We start from the raw sequence: 18,744 nt of genomic DNA, 5'->3' as shown, positions 1-18,744 counted from the left end.
ACAAGCTTGATGAGTGGGAAATACCGTTGACTTGACTGAAGATTTGGCCGATGCCTGGCCGATACTTATTAGATGTTTCAGATAAGGAGGCCGACGTACGCTCTTGAGCCGACGTCGGGCAGACTTACGTGTGCTGTCTGGGTTGGTTACTGTTGTTTTACTACAAATAAAAACTAAAAGACTATGTTAGTATAATTAAACAATGGTAAAATTAATAGCATACTTTATTTATATGCATATAAACACGGTAGAATATTTAACAAGATGTTATATATATAATTTTTCAACTCGTGGGGTTTTTTTGCTTTAATTGCTTCATACTGGGATTAAACAAATAAGATTACAGAGAAAAACTACTGAAAAACTTTATTTACATCCATTTAGAGTGAAATTACTGCATTTTTGTGTAAATCCGTGTTCATTCTGACCACAAAACATGCGCTATCACTTTAAATCAGCGCGTGCAGCTTGCGTGCTGTACAGCAAAAATAGACTCGCTGCCGAAACGATCGCAGCACTGCTGCACCGCACCGCATCTGCAACGGACCGGAGTCCTAGAGCCGGCCCTATACCTTTGGGGGCCCTAAGCACAATTTGGTCAGGGGCCTTTTGACCATTTTAAGTAAGGCCTAAAGAAAATAAATTACCACCTTATAACTATACTGTACATATTATATCTACTATGTTATTTTTTAATTGTCTATTAAATTATGTTTTAATTATTCTATGTATACTGTATGTTAATTATCTTTTTTACGCTGCTGGTCCTGAGTACGTATTTCGTTCTTTTGTGGCAACATGTAGCCTAAAGAATGACAATAAAAGACCTTGGGGTGGTCCCGGACAGGGATTATCTTAAGCCAGGACTCGGCCTTAGTTTAATTAGAAAACATAACTAATTTTAACAAACACGCCTTGATAAAGTATTTTTCACTGACAATCAAAGAAAAACATTTAATGTTTAATTGACACCAGAGTTTAAGAGACACAAACAACAGCCTATATATAATTTGAATAAAAAAGAGTAAATAGAATAACATTTAAATAAAATATAATATAAAATAATAAATAGAACACTTAAATGTTAACATTTTTCAAATAAACAAAATTAACAATAATATCGAAAACACCACAAACAAGATTAATAGTAGCTAACATTCGCTATAACAACCGCCTCACTATAAATTATCCCTTACGTAAATAGCATAACTAAGTTAATAGGATTGTTTGAGATGAGCTAAATCTGTGCAGAACCGATCACCGTGATCAATGCGAGATGCGTTTTTCAAATTGTTCTTGACTTATGACATTCATATTTTTTATTAATTCCTTTAAACTTTTGCATTGGTGTTGAATTATTTGTACTGTGAGCTGTTTATATTTCACACAAAAAGGAATTTATATTACCACTAGACTTAGATTATATCCCAACATTTACTAAGTAGCCTTTTCCAGTAATGAAGAGTTCACCTTTGTTGATTCTCCTTATAAACATCTTAATGTAAATCCATTTGGTGGTATTTCAGTTGCATCTATTTAATCCGTGATAAAATACGCGAACGCGATCTCTTCCATTGCTGACGTTTGCAGACCACAACACAGCGAGATTTAGAAAGTGTCCGGCTTGCCTACATTTTTTGTCACTTCTACCCTCACGGCAGCCGTCTGCTCTCGTCTAAATTCCAGGCAAGGCAAGCTGCATCTCAAACAAGCCTAGTCTGACAGACAATGATCAGGTGATGAGTGACATCGTAGGGTAAGTCAGGGTCAAGATTAGCGGGGAACTCACCATAATAAAGAACTAAATAAATAACAACTGTGCTTATCATGATGCCTGATAAAGAGCGCTGTAGATCCATTTATTTTTATTTATTTTATCTTACTTTTGATGTATAATTTTTTTTCAACCACTAGCTGGCATTGACTCTAGGGGGCCCTCTGCTGGCCACGGGGCCCTTTGCAATTGCAAGTGTCGTTTAGTTGCTGGGCCGGCTCTGGACCGGACGGACCGCATACGTATGCTGTGTGAAAGCTCTAACCTGTTAACATGGCTACGTAAAAAATTACGCACCGCAAACACACTGCATACGGAGTATGTGTGAAACAGGTGTGGTGTTTCATATAAGGAGACCTGCTCACTGCTACGACACATTACGCTTGACAAAGTAGTCCTGCTTCCATTGTTTTTAATTGTGATTTTTTCAAAAAATATAAACTTATATTTTAAATATAAACATTAAAACTACAAGAATTCCCTCCAGGCGCAAGGATACAGTTTCTACCGGAGCAGCAGGGGTCTCTCACAACCATTACACTTGTAATTTATTTTCTGAGTTGTGTTTTTAGAAAATGTAATACTACCATGCAAGTTCACTTACTGCACAGCGTTAAATCAAAGCAAACGTGCAAGGACATTAATGAGTTTGGCTGTGGATGCTTTGGAAGTTCTTCATAAAACTGTTGAGCAAAGATTAATTGATGCTCAGAATTAAAACCATCTCCAGAACAGTGAGCAATGTTTGTGTTGTTTTTGAGTCTGAACAGGGGCGGCGTTTGCGTATGGCAGGGTATGGCAGTTGCCAGGCCTCACCCTCGCGGTACTTTGATGTCATCAACCTGTCGTTCTTGCAGCGCAGCTTGAATTGTGCAGGGCCGGGTTTCCCAAAAGCATCGTAAGGCTAAGAAGATTGTAAAAACGATCGTACGAATCATCTTAGAATTACGGGCTGTTTCCCAAAAGCTTCGTAACTTAAGTTGCACTTAAAAATCATCGTAGATCTACGAGTGGTCTGGAGTAATCGTTCAGTCATAAGTGCATCGTAAGACAACAGAGTTACAAGGTCACCTACAGGACAACCAGCAAATTGCACTCCTGCAATGACGATAATGTAATGTTTTCAATGTAGGCTATATTTATTTATTGGGTTCTTCTTTGTGTATTTTATATTAAATATATAATATAATATATTTAAAATTCAAATGAGAAATCAAATTTAAATGGCTAAACATACATTTATAAAGAAGGAAAACGTATTTTGTACAAGTTGGTAAAAGTTTTTTGTATTTTGGTAAAAGTTGGTTTAGCAAATTGATAAATGGTTCATACCGATTGCTGCTATAATTAATCTAAACATTGTTTTGAAGGGAAATGGTATCTAATTAAAGAAACCAAATAAATATTTACGGTAAAATGCAATAATCCATAATAATAAATAAACATAGATAATAAACAACAAATAATAATAATAATCTAAACTATAATAGAAACGCAGAAGGCATTTCGCAGTGGGACGAGTCCTAACTAAATACGGAAAAGAATATTAAATAAATTATTAAAACATTTAAAAAGTCATTGAACAATAATGAAAATATATTATTAAAAATATAACTGCACATCGGCTGAAGATCATTAGCCTAAACAAGCTTCAGCTACAAATTCAAGTCATTCTATTGGTGACATTTCAGCACTTGACAAATGGATAGCGACTCGTAAGTAGCACTTAAAACCCAGCTGCGAGCGATCGTTTCACGTGCATCTTTTGGAAACGCACGTAAATGAACAACGAATGTTCGTTAAGTAGCTCGTAGAAAGCGCTCTTAAGTGCTAAGTTCAATCGTTATCGGGAAACCCGGCCCAGGAGGTTTCATGACGACCGCTGTTGTTATAATCTTTATTTTCGCAAGTAAACTCCTTTTTTTTTGTTTTAAAGGTATAGCGGAAGATTTTCCCGAATTATTTAAAAGAACCGCCCCTCGATATTTTTTAAAAAATGCTCCCGAGAGGGAACGCCTGTTAAACGCGTGCACGAGACAGAGAGAGAGTGTGCAGGAGCTCAGTTCTTCTCTTCGCTCTGTTTACAAGTTTCTGTCGGCATGTTTACCGTGTCTGTGCCTTTCGTGACTTGTGCCAGGGCTAGCATCGCAATCATAGCTTACATCAACTTTTACCAGCAGTGATTTTAAATGGATTTCTCCAAATAGCATGACAAAATGTACCTTACAAAATGTAGAAACTTCGCGTGGGAAGCCCAACCTGTCCTTTTAGCTCACGCCAGCGTGTGAAATAGTCTCCCATAAACATCTGGTCTTGTTTCTTTCTTTATAGTCCTTTCTCTTCTTGTCATACAATTCGTAGACACTTTTTCTCTTGCGACCCTCAGACATTTTGAAAAAAAACACAGTGAGAACGCGACCTTCAATGAATGGTTGAAACCGTAGCACAACACACATACACGTGAAAGTGCGCATGTGCAGAAAGCGAATGTAGAGGCGAGCACGTGCGACGGTTATACGTCAACATATAATCAGAATGATTGACATCTGGGATGACCAATAACAGTGGTGATCCACCCGGAAAACGAAAATCTTCCGCTATACCTTTAACATTCAAACAGACTCACGGTTCTCCCCCACACTCGCGCAATACATATTGCATACATTATTCCAGAAGTAAAATGATTTGTTCTCTGTGGATAAATAAACATGTTCTCTTACACTGGGAAATTTAAGCGCAGTCGAAGTGAATTGTATTAATTATTTGCACGCGTTATTGAATATGGCGACTTGTGGAATAAAAAACTGCACGATGACAAAAGGTAAGACTTGTTTTTGCATTTAGCCCGGTTTTACTAAGAGTTTTATTTAGTGTTTTAGTCTTAGTTGGTTAGCTGGCTGGGTTAACTACGTGTGCTCTATCACATTAACAGAGATGGGACCAAGTCACACATGTGCAAGTCTCAAGTAAGTCTCAAGTCTGAACCTTCAAGTCTCAAGTAAGTCCCAAGTATTTTTTTTCTTGGGCAAGTCAAATCAAGTCAAGTCGAGTCACAGGCTATGTCAAGTCAAGTCAAGTCAAGTCAAGTCCAGTAGTAGGTCAAGTCAAGTCCAAGTCAAGTCACCTTATTATTTTAATTTTACCTGCAGAATCTGATCTTAATAAAGTGACAAGATATACAGTAAGTAACTATCAGTAAATTACAATAATTTGGATTTGCATTGTAAATACTCATGTTCAGTAAAATACATCTTGGAATCAAACAAAATTGTAACTTCATAAATTATTTATTTTTCACTTCTGCCAACCGTGTTTGAAATTTTCCACATTGAGTCCATAAAACAAATAACAGCTTAACATCCAACAGACCCCTCTCTGAACACCTCCCTCTCTCTCAAACACAGTTAACGTACAACATTAAACTTTGTTACATTTCTCCCCTCTCTCTCTCTCGCACACACACTCTCTCTCTCTCTCTCTCTCTCTCAAACATGTGCCCAGAAAAAACGAGCGCGTCGCACCTCTTCCGTTCGTGCGCCTAAATTTGAAATAACGAACTTGAGCATGCAAAAGACGCGACATGTGAACCGCCCCTAACATTGTAGAATCAAGTAATTTTTCTCTGTGTGTGTGTTCAGGTGGCAAACTTGAAAAAAAAGTATTCAAAAATAAAAATAAGTATTTAAAAAAATAAATCAAAATTATTTTGCCCACATTTGTCCCCAACACAGTATGATGAGGGCTACATTAGCTATTATTACATTAGCTAACTACCAACTAAGATATTAACAAATTGACAAGCACTTACTGGGCATAATGGCTCTTTAAATGACGACCAAAATTGGAGGTTGCCGTCTGGCTGCCTGTGATTTTAATGTTGCATGTCTTGCAACGCACTGTTCGTCTTTTGCCATCTTGTTGAAGCCAAAAGCAATGACCCTCCGTACCCATCCGGCTGACATGTTGATATCTGATCTAAGTGGGCGTGGTGTGCGTAAGGTACGAGAGGGCATGGCGAATGATAGTGTCGTGATTCAGTCATGACAACACCATTCTCACCCTGCGCTCCAGCTGAGTCGATTTTATTTTTTAAAATAATTTATATATTTTATATTTAAACTGAAAACATGATGTGATTAACACTCAAGTCATTCAAGTCATCGTGTCTCAAGTCAAGTCAAGTCCCGAGTCTTTAACTTCCAAGTCAGAGTCAAGTCTCAAGTATTTTATTTTTTGTCAAGTCAAGTCACAAGTCACAAAAATAGCGACTCGAGTCGACTCGAGTCCAAGTCACCAAGTCACAAGTCCCCATGTCTGCACATTAAGTCTTTATTGTGTTTTTATAAGTGTTTATTGGCGGCTGTCATGACAAGATTTGCGAAGGGATCTTACAGTATGTTTTGATATTATCTTGTTTTAGTTTATCTGTTGCTAGAGTTGCATTTAGTTAAGGATGACAACATTTGAAAAGCATTTTTAACAACCATGATTTCTATTTTTGTTTTTCATTTGTGTTGCTTCCGTATTGTTGTCAGTAAGTGTACATCCGTGCAATCATAGTATGATTTTATACAGGTTGGTGGAGTATGTACACATATGGATATAGGGCTCTATCTTACACCCGGCGCAATGCAGCGCAATGCGCGACGCAAGTGTCTTTCGCTAGTTTCCACCCTAATTTTCACGTTTAGCGCCGCGTTGTTTAAATAGCAAATGCATTTGCGCCCCCTTTTGCGCCCATGGGCGTTCTGGTCTGAAAACGAGGTGTGTTCAGGCGCATTGTTGGCGCGTTGCTATTTTGAGGCAACTAAAATAGACTACGCCATTGACCAACAAAAACCTGGTCTAAAGTCTAAAGTCAATGGCGCAATGTGTTTTATGTTATTTAAAGAGCGCATTAGTAAAATGCGCCTATACACGGGAGGACAACGCGGGTTTGCTTATCACAAGGTACATGAATGCGCAGCAGCACAAAAATGCTTTTAAATATGAAAGATTAAAGGATTGAATGTAAAAGATTATTATTGAGTCTCTTGGACATAAATGAGGAGTAATTATGAGACGTTAGAAGGCACAAAGAGCTGCTTCACCTGCAGCCTGGTAAGTAAATAAATGCTTTGCTTTGAACAAATGCGTCTGTTTTTAAATGTTTTTTTTTTAATGCTACCTCACGGATTTATTGTCTATGATGACTCTGTACCTGTGGATATGGTGAGATGAGAAACATTTTTAAGTAATGCTTAAAAAAACTCTTTGCTAAAAAAAAACGCTGTCCAAAGTGCTGAAACGTGAGGAGAGCCGTTTGTAAATTCTTTATCTCCTGTTTATTACAAATAAAGTATTTTTAGAGTACAAACCTTATCTTACATACTTGTAAATTATTTTTTGATGATATTGGATAGCCATACATTTAAAGCAATTACAAGCCTGCTTTTTACTTCCATGACTAAAAGAAAACGGGTTTTAAAGGTTTTAATAAAAAAATAACAATTTCAATACAAGTGGAAAAACAACATAATTATTTAACATTAATCTTAAACTGGGGATCTTCTTCCTCCGCCTAGTTTTTCAGTTTACAAAGTCCGTCATCTAAATAGGGATTAGACATAGCGCCAGAGCAACTGGCTTTTAAAGGGGATGAGAGCTGTGACTCTCATTGGTTTACTGCACCTTACGCCCAAAATACTCCCATTACAATAGGACCTACCCTTTTCGACCATGCGCTCGGCGCAAAAACCATTTTTTCCGTCGTTAAATTAGCAAAAGTGGATTCGGACACGCCCATTTAGACGTTACGCTGTGCGCTTTAGACAATGCGCTTAGATCGTTAAAATAGGGCCCATAATGTGGTTTCATAGATTCGTTATTTGAATGGCCTTCTTGTTCGAAGAATTTTTGCCATACCCTAGGTTTTCGTGAAACGCCGCCACTGAGTCTGAAGTATTTTAAGAGTTTGACTTTCAATGCTTATTTTAAGTGTTATGTTAAATTGTTAGTCATAGCAGTTAGCAGTTTAGAGAAATGTTGATGATTATTTTAGCATTGAAAGTGTTATGAATTGACAATAAAGTATTTTAATATTTTGAACCTTTACAGTTTTTTTATTTCATTTTTCATATTGCACCTCCTTCATGTTTTGTGATGTTATAGATGAATGAACTGTTAAATATTAATGCTGAAAACTGATATTTACCGAACTGAAATTATGTTGCTTTTATCGGATTTCAATTTTAAACAAATATTATCAAAGTAAATTACAATTAAGCATTAAAAGTACAATTATTACATAATAAGGGACCAGTCCAGTACCCATTAAAAACCCACACTGGGCCCTGGTAAATAATGTGGGCTTCATTAGTTGTGGCCAATATGGGCCCTATATGTGTTGCCCAGCTGGGTCCCACATAAGCCCCACTCAGTTTCTATATTAAATTCATGTGGGCAACCCAGGTGGGGCCATAGTGGAACCCATGAACAAACCCATATAGGGCCCACATAGGAAGCCCACATGGGCCCCACCTTGCAATGTTGGCTGGGAAGTAGTTTTTGTCCAACTCCATTGACTTGTATTAGATGTGCTGTAAAAGGGTATGGTATTCCTCCGCGCCGGGAACATTGTTTGTATTCCTGCAATTGGCAAAGGTCGATTATCGCCACCAACTGGGCTGGAGTGTTTATTATTCAAGCTCTCAACAGAAGAATGTACGGTTGTGAGGCGTTTGGAAAAATAGGTCCACAAGTTTACAACGAATGGTAAAACACCTGTTGGAAAGCATCTTTTGCAGCGATTTTTGTGTAAGCATATCAGTGAACACCCCTGACCACTCCGTGAGTTTCACGTCTTTGTAAACGAAAATGTAAATGCATTTTAGGAAGGATTGTTCCAGTGCACTTATTCAGCCATTGCAGAGGTGGGAGGTGAAACAACAAACACCCGAAAATTCTCGGGGCAGCTGCATATGTCGAAATTTAAGTCAAAACCGTTCTATTTCATGATAAACAATCTAAAAACAGGGCTTTAAGTGTAAAATACCGAACTTGTCCTTTAAAGATAAGGATTACCTCTTAGTGCAAGTGAAAAAGAGCGAGGGAGAGAGAGAGAGCAACGTGACTGTATTCACTTTTATCAATATAAGCATAAATATGTTGTTTAATAGGTTTCTCTGAACTTTAAAATGAATATGAGGATTAATGCACTGCACGAGACAGAGTAAGAGAACAAAATGTATTCCCTATCATACACAATTAGCATATACAAGTTGTTTTATCTGTTTCTCTGAAGTCTAAAATGAATACGAGTCACAAGACAGAGTGAGAGACTGACGGAACAACGTGAATGTATTTACTTTAATCATACACAATATAAGCATAAACATGTTGTTTTATCTGTTTCTCTGAGGATTGAGAATATGAGGATAATACGAGCCCTAAACATGTTGATTTATTACACATCATATAAGTGTGCTTGTGTTGTTCGGTCAAAAAGGAAATTCCTGAGTGTTTGTGGAAGTGTATTTTGTTGTAAAATGCTGAAAATCATTGTGACTGTTTAAAACTCTAGCACGTGAAGGCAGCATAGACCTAAAAGTCCCACACCACCCACCTCCTGGAAAGCAAGCTGCAAACACCACCAGCTCATTTGGATTTAAAGGGATACACACAAAAACAGTGTATTTTTGCTCACACCCATAAAGTGCCTATTTTGACATGCTACAATAAGTTATCTATATGGTATTTTGAGCTAAAACTTCACATATGTACTCTGGGGACATCAAAGAAACACAAACTGTAGCCGGGGCTTCCTGGGCAGGATCACATTTGTAAATAACAAACTTTGGGGTTTAGTTATCCAAAATGGGTAACACTTTACGGTAATGGTACATGAATTATCACGAATTCATGTATAAATTCATGCATGAAATATGCATTTATTTATGCATTAATATCTCATGAATCATCAAGAACTAACACGAGTTCAACGTCTTTCATTCATGACTTCATGGATGAACAACACCTTAATTAAAACATTAACTAAGAGGAGTACATCATCATGAATTATGATTTATTACACATGATCATGAGGTTTTCTTTGTTCACAAAAAAATCGGTCTTCACCACCCATTGTGGATAAAGCTACAGTAGTGGTGGTACATAAATCATCATATATTCCACTATTAACTAAGCATTAACTATCAATGACTTCATCATGTGTGTGGCCCCTCAACTAAAGTGGTGACTTGGTGCTTTGAAACACTTATGAACAATGTGGCATAACTGGGAACATACAAATTCTGTGGGCATTCAAATAAAGTGGTCATCATTAACTAAGCATTAACTATCAATGACTTCATCATGTGTGTGGCCCCTCAACTAAAGTGGTGACTTGGTGCTTTGAAACACTTATGAACAATGTGGCATAACTGGGAAATGACATCAATATGAAAGTGAAGGTTCAAGCCGTTGCAAACAATGTACTGTGGACACAAATTGACTTTGATCTTAACTTTTACTGCTTTATTCAGTATATATAAACAGTATAAACCAGTTGAATCAACAGCTGGAAAGAGCTGAGAAGGAAATAAGTACATACACCATGAACTTTATTTTAAGTGCCTGTATTTCTCAAAACTTTTCAAAAACATAAAGCTGTTTTACAAAAAAGAAAAAAAAAGAAAAAAAAATTTACAAACAGGTTGATCTTTTTTGGTAAAGAGTCACCTTTTAATGTACAGTATAAAGCTACTGATGTGGACCATGCTACTGATGTGGATGCATGACCATGTTTTTGAATGGTCATGCATCAATTTCTCAGTTGCCGCTGAGACAGGAGAAATACCAACCCTATCTCACGGCGAATTCGTAATAATTCAAACGATTTAACCAAGTGGCTAAATCGTATGAAATCATACGAGCTGGCTCGTACGAAATCGTACGATTAGTTCATCGCATGTAACACAGCCCTGTGTTGCAGGGATTTCGTGCTAATTAATACGAATAGATTAAATCGTACTATACCATACGATTTTGTTAATCGCATTCAAGAAGCGTGACCCGTAGCCAGAAAAAACCTCTGGGTGTGCATCTGAAAATCTGCGTGTGTCACATGCAGGCAAGATGAGCAGAAACGCTGGGGACTTCAGGTGCTGTAAATCCGTGGGACAGGACTCATCTCGTTATAGATCAAGATAATTTATAAAGATCTTTAAACGAATTATTGGAATATCAGATAGTTGACATGGTAAGCAAGTTAGTTAATATTTTAATTTAAAAAAGGAAAAACGAAATAAAACGAATAGAATACATTATTGTTGTTGCGGTGTGTCACGTGACAATCATGACCCGTAGCCATGGACACAAGGGGTCAGATAAAATATTTTTAACTTACGCGTGAAAGGGTTTATTTTAAAAATATATATATATATTCTAAGTAAACAACAACAGCCCAAGTTTAGTAAAAAAAATATTGAAACTATAAATAAATATTCTGCATCAATTTTAGGTGTGCTACTGTGGGTGGCTCCGGCACACCCGTGGCTACGCCCCTGCCGTGACCCAAATCTCGTTCGCACATCATCGCGATATGTATCATCTGTTTACAAACGTCGCCACTCGGTGAGTATACTAAAAGTGTCTGTTTGTTCGATATTAAATTCATTATATGTTCTTTATTAATCCAGATCGGCTTTTAAATGTTATCTGAATTGTATTGGTCATCTATATTACATTCTTTCTTTTTGTTCAAAATAAGTTCAACACATGATCAAGCTGTGGTATTGTGTGTTTATAGTACACAAATCGTACCATGTTTTTACCGCAGTTAGTCTGCTTCTACTGTGGTATTTTGTAGTGCAGTAACAGCAAACCTTATGCTATTACCACAGTAGTTCAGCCTTTTTATACATAGTAAAAAACAGTAACACCAAAAACATGCTTTTAATACATTTGATGTACAAATCTGAAATCTTTAGACATTCAGATCTTTCTTTTTTGGTCAGTTTTATTCATTTATTTATCTTATTATATAGTCTTATGATAGTGGGCGGATCTTGGGGTTTGTTGTAAATAGTTATACACATACATACAATGTTTAGTAAATAAAGAATTTAAAAAATATATCCCACTCACTCACTCTCCAACTCACTCACTCACACACTGACACACACAAGGTACCTGGATCCAGAACACGCCAGTGTAGTGCTTGCTACAAAGAAATTGGCGGTGCCTTCAAAACCTGCAAATACTGTGGAGTAAAGATTATACCAAAAAAAAACTTAAAAGCCCCAAAAGTAAATTTTGATGATCAGTGGGCAGCCAAATAAAAAAACATGCCAATTCTAACAAAATTATGAACTGTGTGGACTTGCTTGTAAGTTTCATTTATAAAATATATTTTTATTTATTTATTATAATTATTACAACTACAATTCAGTTCAGTAAACAAAAAACTAATATTTATTTAAGTAGATAGTGGATAAGAGCATAGTTTTTCATTTGACTGTGTACTCTTGTTTAAAACATTTTGTTCTCTCTTCTCAGCTTCGTAAGATGGAATTACTGGGCTTCTCTCCGATGCTCTATTACAACGCAGAGAGGCCAGCATCGCTCCACAAAAGTTTTTGTTAAAAACGTCAACGTTCAGAGGCATCACTCAGTACCAGTCATGCAGAGACTTTATGAGGCTGTTGTAAGAGGTATTTATTTGTACACATGCATTTACCAATTGAAAAGCTCTTTGTATTATAATGGTCTTTTTTCACAGACTGTGATGATGCATTTCCACAGTTATTAAGATGGTAAATCTACAACATTTATGTTTATATATATGAATGATAATTCCCCTGTTTGATTCTAGCTATTCATAAAATGCCTAAAATAGCATGACCCTAACATAAGCCATATTTTATTAACATTTTTAGTCACCAAATATAATTGTGAAACTTTTCAGCAATTTTATAATATTCACTTATACAAGAAAACATGAAAAATGTTTAGAATTATTCTGAGTACCCTTATTGAGTATTTAGGTATTGAATGTGATGCTGGAGATTGTATAATTATTTTTCACTTTTCCTCAGTATAAAGTGTTTTATCATTCACATTTTTGTGTTGAAATAGGTTAGCCTATCCCTTGTATGTCACTGATGCACTACTTCAAAGATGTGAGGACAAGAACATACACCTGCGAGTAGTCTTAGACATTGCCTGTGTTGTTGCCTTACATTTGCAGGTAAGTACCCTTTTTTGTGTGTAAAACTGAATTATTGTTTTGAGAAAATACCTTTAACTCAAAATTATGTCATACTGTGTTCAATCAGAAATCAGGGGAGGGCATACCACACAACATCTCCTTAGTATTACCAGCATTTCATGTTTATGGGCACAAATTGCCCTGCCAGGTAATTCATTGACTTTATAGGGATATCAGGACATGTAACACACATCATTCACTCCCTGTTTGGCCTAAATTTTTCCTGTCTATGCACTGCAAAGCTGAAATTAGCCAGAAATGCCTAAAAATAATCTTTAATATAAAATTTTTTCAACCTGACATTTTGTCTAAACTTGTTTCAGAGATGCAATGTGTAAACAATCCAGTGGAAACCGTTTATCTCAAATCTGTCTGGGTAAACTAATCACTATAAGCAGAGGATTGTCATAACCAAATTGGTTTCCTTTGTTTCTTTTTATGCAGATTAACTAATTTGTATAATAATTACATTAATATAAAGTAATAAAAAGAACAGCTTTGCTATTTTTACAAATTAAAAGATAAAATACCATAAGCAGTAGGGTCATGCTTTGTGTACAGTATGTGATATTTTACCACTTTGCTTTAATCATAGATCAAGTACAGTACCAGATGGCTTGATGGGTTTGGGCTCACAGACGGGGAAGGAATGGAAAGGCTGTGGTCTTTCCTCCAAAGATTTGCCAGAGTCACAAAGGAGATGACTCCATCTCATCGCCTTGACTTACTGACTGATGCCCTTTTGCATTATGGACGGAGGAAATCAACTGACCTAGGTGTGTCTACTGCTGTATAACCTTTCAAAATTCTGTGCTGGTGGTTCACTGTTTATACATTTCATAGCCGATCACACACAAAATTGTAAGCATACTATAAGTAGATTAAACTGTCTTTTCATCTTTTCAGAGGTGCAGCTCCTGCAAAGAGTAGACAAAGCAGAGAAAATATTGATTCTCGCTCCTCAAGAAGATATTTCATCTGTCATCAGATAGGTACCAGGTAAACAATGCACATAAGAAGCAGGTAACAATTAGTTGTAGATGGGAGAATATTACATTCCATTTATAAGTGCAATTTGCACAAGAGTATTTAGGATTGATGTGTGTCTTGTTTTCTGTTATTGTTGTTGTATAGTGTTGATTTCTGAAGGAGACATGGAGAGATGGAAAAAAGCTAGCCCAACAGAAACCAATAAATAAGGAACTGAAGTTAAAGTCTTAAATACTGTAAGAATGTCATGAATACTATTAACAAAGAAATAGAAGTAACATGAAATAAATTACTTTATTATAAGTAACATGAAATGAATTTCTTTATTAGCATGGTAGTGATGTCGTCTTTTCTTCAGACACTGTCTGTAGATGGAAAAGGGACTACATCATCAGACTGATTCAGTTCTAAAAGTTCAAGTAAGAGTTTAATGTTTTTATGTAAGACTTTGGTAATTACAGACGTCTTTAAAGGAAAACACCACCGTTTTTCAATATTTTACTATGTCCTTAGCTCAACTTAGATGAATTAATACATACCTATCTTTATTCAATGAATGCACTTTTAGTCTTTGTTAAGCACTTCGTGAATGTGTTCGCATTTAGCCTAGCCCCATTCATTCCTATGGCTCCAAACAAAAGTTTTATTTTGTGCCACTATACTTACTCGTTTAAATACCTGGAAGTGTTTGGTGGCTTCTAAATTCATCCCTGGAGCCATATGAATGAATGGGGCTAGGCTAAATGCTAATACATTCACAAGGCACTGTACAAAGATTAAAAGTGCACGCATTGAAAAAAGATAGTTATGTATTAATTCGTCTAAGTTGAGGTAAGAACATAGTTAAACAGGGCTATTCAAATCGTACACTGGAGTGCTGGAGCACTACAGAGTTTATGTACCATTAACCACCTGTGATTTTCTAGTGATCATGAAGACCTTGATTAGCTTGCTCAGGTGTGTTTGATCAGGGTTGGAGCTAAACTATGCAGTGCTCTGGCCCTCCAGGGTAAGATCTGAATAGCCCTGTAGTAAATTATTGAAAAACAGTGGTGTTTTCCTTTAAGTGCCTTGCTGATGTGCTTAAATTAAACGTGTGATTATAGTAATGGCATAGTTTTGAAGGAAACTGTCACCAGTGGTTATAAATTAAAATATTGCAGCATTATTGCAAATCTTCATGTGGTGTAATTAGTAATCTATTACCACCAAGGCCTTACTTGTAACATATGTTTGGTCAGGTGTACCACGGTAATGCTTTCTGCTTGCTAGCAACTGAACTTTTGTGCTGTACTTTTTGTAATGTGTAGATATTAGAATTGAGGACTCTGCTGAACAGTGAGAAAAAATACTGTATCAGGAGAAGATGGCAAGAGTCTGATTCAAACTTCCAGTCTACCCTTAAAGATGTGGACCGTGAGCTCAGAGTCCAGCTGCAAGGCTAGAACTGAATCAAGGGAGAGAGCAGTCCTCCTCCACCTGAGAAGAATATATCCAGGTATATCTACTTATAAGTGGATAAGTAGATACAATATGACATTAGGTTTGAACTTAAAAAGGACTATAATACAAACTAATACATTTATTTTTCTGCATGCTTGTTTCCTAGCTTTGCTTCAGATGGGCAGGGCATTGCCATTAGATTCTCCAAGCAGGTAGCGACAATTGATTTTCAGGAATCATATGATCCCTCTTGGCATGTCTACTTCTGCTTTGATGACACTGTAAGTATAATTACTTTACCCTAGTAACCACACAGCAGTCACTCTAGTAACCATCAGACAAACTAACTACCTGCAAATCATATTAGAAACCACCTGGTAACATAACATAGCATTTTGTTTTCTTTTGTCTTCTAGATTGAAGAAGATGATGTTTCGCGGAGTCTAAAAAAGCGAGGAATTGATGCCTTACATATGAAGACTCATGCAAAAGCTGCTCTCATTCAACGCTTCCAACAGCTGGAAAGAAAACTACATCAAGCCATTGTGATGTTTCACCCACATGTATCAGACTTTGTTCCTGCAGACAACCCCCACTTGTGTCAGGCCCTCCCCATGCCAAGCATACAGACACTGGTATACAATGATAAGAGTGATAATGATGAAAATGTGGATAAATATGATAACTAGCACTACAGATTTTTTTTAAGTTTCTAGTCTTGATATTGTATTCTGTAAAAAAAATGATGTAAAATGTATAGTATATGTTGCAGCACATCATAGAAACCTTTATGGTGGTTTAATATAATGTTCGCCTTACTTGTGCAAACATGATGTTTTACTAGGTCTGATTTATTTTAAAGCGTAGGTACTGTTTTTAAGCACACATATTCACACTAGTCTGTGTGAGGAGAACATTGTGTGTTTACCATTGTGATGTTACTTATTTACTGTAATGTACAAATGTGGTCAATGTGTGTAAGGTGTTTTGTTTTTGTGTGCTAAGTTGAAATGACAAAGTATTGAATCTTGAATCCTTTGAAACAAATACTGTTAAAGTTTGTAAAAAATAAAATGTTTTCCAGAATGAGTTATAGTCATGATTTCAGCTATTGTCACAGCACACTTTAGAGGTGAATGAATAGTGATGAACTTAATAAATGACTTATACAATGTTTTACAGTCATAATCCACAAGACAGACTGCCACATACAGTATGTTCTTACATAACCATTATATTGGCTTGAAATTCTCCCGAACTAAGTTGATGTGGATTAATACTTTTTTCTTCCCATTATATTTAGTATTATATAGTTCGTTGCTATGGTGGTTGCTATGAGGCTGCTATCACTGAAACCACGTAGCTTGCATGACGTGTTTTCTTTTTAAATTACATTCAAAATTAAATGACATACAAAACAAAAACTTGATAACTCAACAATAAAATCATTTTGAACAATTTCTATTTCGATCTGAGAAATTAGTTTTTGGTAGCAGAAGGTTACAGAAGTGCATTGTGTTGAAGGCGGGGTTTGCGTGTTCTGCTGTTTCGGCGTTGTGGCTAGAGGATATACAGCAACAGCAAGCTCTCGCGGATGAGCGCTGTTATTATCCTAATCCTATCCCCAAAACCTAACCCTAAACCAAACATTTCACGCGATTTAAGACAAGTTGTATCACATCTAGACAGATTCGCTGTTTACATCCGAATTCTACCCCAAACTTAACCCTAAATCGCGTAGCTGTATCCCATCTAGCAAAAAACACTGTTTCTGCTAAAATATCTTAAAAAAACAACTTTTTTACATTTTCTTAACGTAGATCATCTAGATGCAGCCTAATTAATAGTTTGCCTGAACTAGGTGTTTATATATTCAGTAGATATATGTTTTTACAGCCCTACTTTGCAAACCAGAAAAACTACAATTTTAGTGCTGATTTGTATCAAGCTGCATTGCACACATGTAAGGAATTGTAGTTTTTTAAAACATTTGTGTTTTTCTTATAATTGGAGGTTGTAAATAGTGAGTTGAGAGTACAGTAAGGTGTTTAGGGGGATTGTTAACACACTTATGCAATCAGATTTTAAATATTTAATTGTTAAATAGGTTTAAATAAATTTTAACCATATTTGATAGAGTCCCAAGTTGTTGACTATATTGACATTATAACTGAGGTCAAGAGCTCTCATTAAGAGTTAGTCCCATGTCTATAGCCCCTTTTGTTGCCTAATTATAAGCCTTCAAAAATGCAAAAAGGTGATGTTTTAAAAGTCCGTATTTCAAAGCAGGTGCCATGTAGATTCTTTATACTGACATATGTTATTCTGCAGGTCAAGACCTTTCTAACGATGTATTTGGCTTAGCTCTACTACAAACTTTTCATGTTCTCATTTCAAGTACACAAGCCATCTCAGGTGTAGTTTCAGAGAGCACTTTGAAGGGTAAATAAGGTTAGATAAAATAAAGCTGTTTGTTTGTTTCTGGCTTTGTAAACAGACCCCACACCTTGATGAATACCTGGTGTTGGCCACACACACAAACTGTGCATTTCTGTTTGGGCTTATATGCATAGACTATCTATTTATGTTAATGCTGCTATGATAATTAAACACATACCATTAATAAATAAGACCATAGTCTGATGGGTAGTTGTCTCCGATTGTAGGCTAGTATGATTATTAGGCCTATTGGTTGTCAAAACCCAAATTAGCAAACATTATACACAATGTTTGCTACATAATGTACATAATGTTTGCTCTCTTGCATCTTTTGTAGCCTATTTATTTTTGTTTAAATGTTTTCTTTTGAGCTCAACTAAAAATTGTAAACAGGCCTATTTAGTTTATCCATTAGAGTACCATTCCCCTCCTTACAAACCTGTCACTTTGAGAAACTGAATGCTTCAGCTATGTGTACAGTATAGGAAGCCTATGTATTGCTTCATGTTCCTTCTTTCTAAGCAGAAAGACAGGCCTGAGCAGTATGCAAACTATACCATGAATGTATGTGGATCAGGTGTGTCAGTCCAGTCATAAAAATTCTGCCCACATAAAAGTACTAAAGTAATTTATAGTAAATACCCATACTATAGTAAAGTGTAGTATACAGTATATATTATTTAAAACTTTGTTAATGAATGCTACAGCATACTGCAGAGTAATAAATACACTTTAAAAACAGATGTGTTAAAACAACACAATCAGTTTTATTATTGGAACACCACATTTAGTTACTTGTGTTGTCACCTTAATTTTAACACAAAATGTGAAATTACTTAATCATTTCAAA

The 18,744-nt window shown here is 36.1% G+C and overlaps 2 long non-coding RNA genes across 6 annotated transcripts in view; both read left to right on the top strand.

The window, feature by feature from the left end:
- The window catches only part of LOC135736114 (uncharacterized), a 377,783-nt gene extending 363,546 nt beyond the window's left edge, over positions 1 to 14,237 (top strand). Inside the window, exons 1-5 of one of the 5 annotated variants that reach the window (XR_010527801.2) lie at positions 8,861 to 11,386; positions 12,311 to 12,465; positions 12,890 to 13,001; positions 13,618 to 13,798; positions 13,929 to 14,234. This is a non-coding gene — a long non-coding RNA (uncharacterized lncRNA). Of the gene's footprint in view, positions 1 to 8,860; positions 11,387 to 11,818; positions 12,466 to 12,889; positions 13,002 to 13,089; positions 13,171 to 13,617; positions 13,799 to 13,928 lie in introns of those variants that run through there. The other 4 variants (XR_012336593.1, XR_012336594.1, XR_010527800.2 and 1 more) reach the window with 4 other exon arrangements.
- A 905-nt stretch (positions 14,238 to 15,142) lies between these two features.
- LOC135736115 (uncharacterized) lies at positions 15,143 to 16,744 on the top strand. The gene is made up of 3 exons (XR_010527804.2): positions 15,143 to 15,510; positions 15,622 to 15,736; positions 15,872 to 16,744. It is a non-coding gene; the product is annotated as an uncharacterized lncRNA (long non-coding RNA).
- Positions 16,745 to 18,744: the final 2,000 nt, after the last annotated feature.

Source organism: Paramisgurnus dabryanus, chromosome 4, assembly GCF_030506205.2.
Source record: "Paramisgurnus dabryanus chromosome 4, PD_genome_1.1, whole genome shotgun sequence".
NCBI classification, from domain to species: Eukaryota; Metazoa; Chordata; class Actinopteri; order Cypriniformes; family Cobitidae; genus Paramisgurnus; species Paramisgurnus dabryanus.
The sequence above is the reverse complement of the archived record's forward strand: the minus strand, read 5'-3'. Positions and strand labels throughout refer to the sequence as shown.